Raw genomic sequence first — 237 nt, forward strand, 5'->3', positions numbered from 1 at the left:
TACGCCAACCATGCCGGCAAAACAGTATCGCCATCTATGAAAATACGGCGAAACCACATGCAATACCTCCATCTATGCGAATCGGACAACACTACGTCCGCCATGTCGAGCGCACCACAAAACATACCGCCATCTGTAGGTCTCCCGCAACATGACCTCCTGCAACGACGATACCGTCATCTATGGGACGCCAAGCCGACTAAGACAGCGATGGGCCCAAAGCTCCCTTCTTTCTAC

The sequence above is a fragment of the Schistocerca americana genome, unplaced genomic scaffold (assembly GCF_021461395.2).
Source record: "Schistocerca americana isolate TAMUIC-IGC-003095 unplaced genomic scaffold, iqSchAmer2.1 HiC_scaffold_98, whole genome shotgun sequence".
NCBI classification, from domain to species: Eukaryota; Metazoa; Arthropoda; class Insecta; order Orthoptera; family Acrididae; genus Schistocerca; species Schistocerca americana.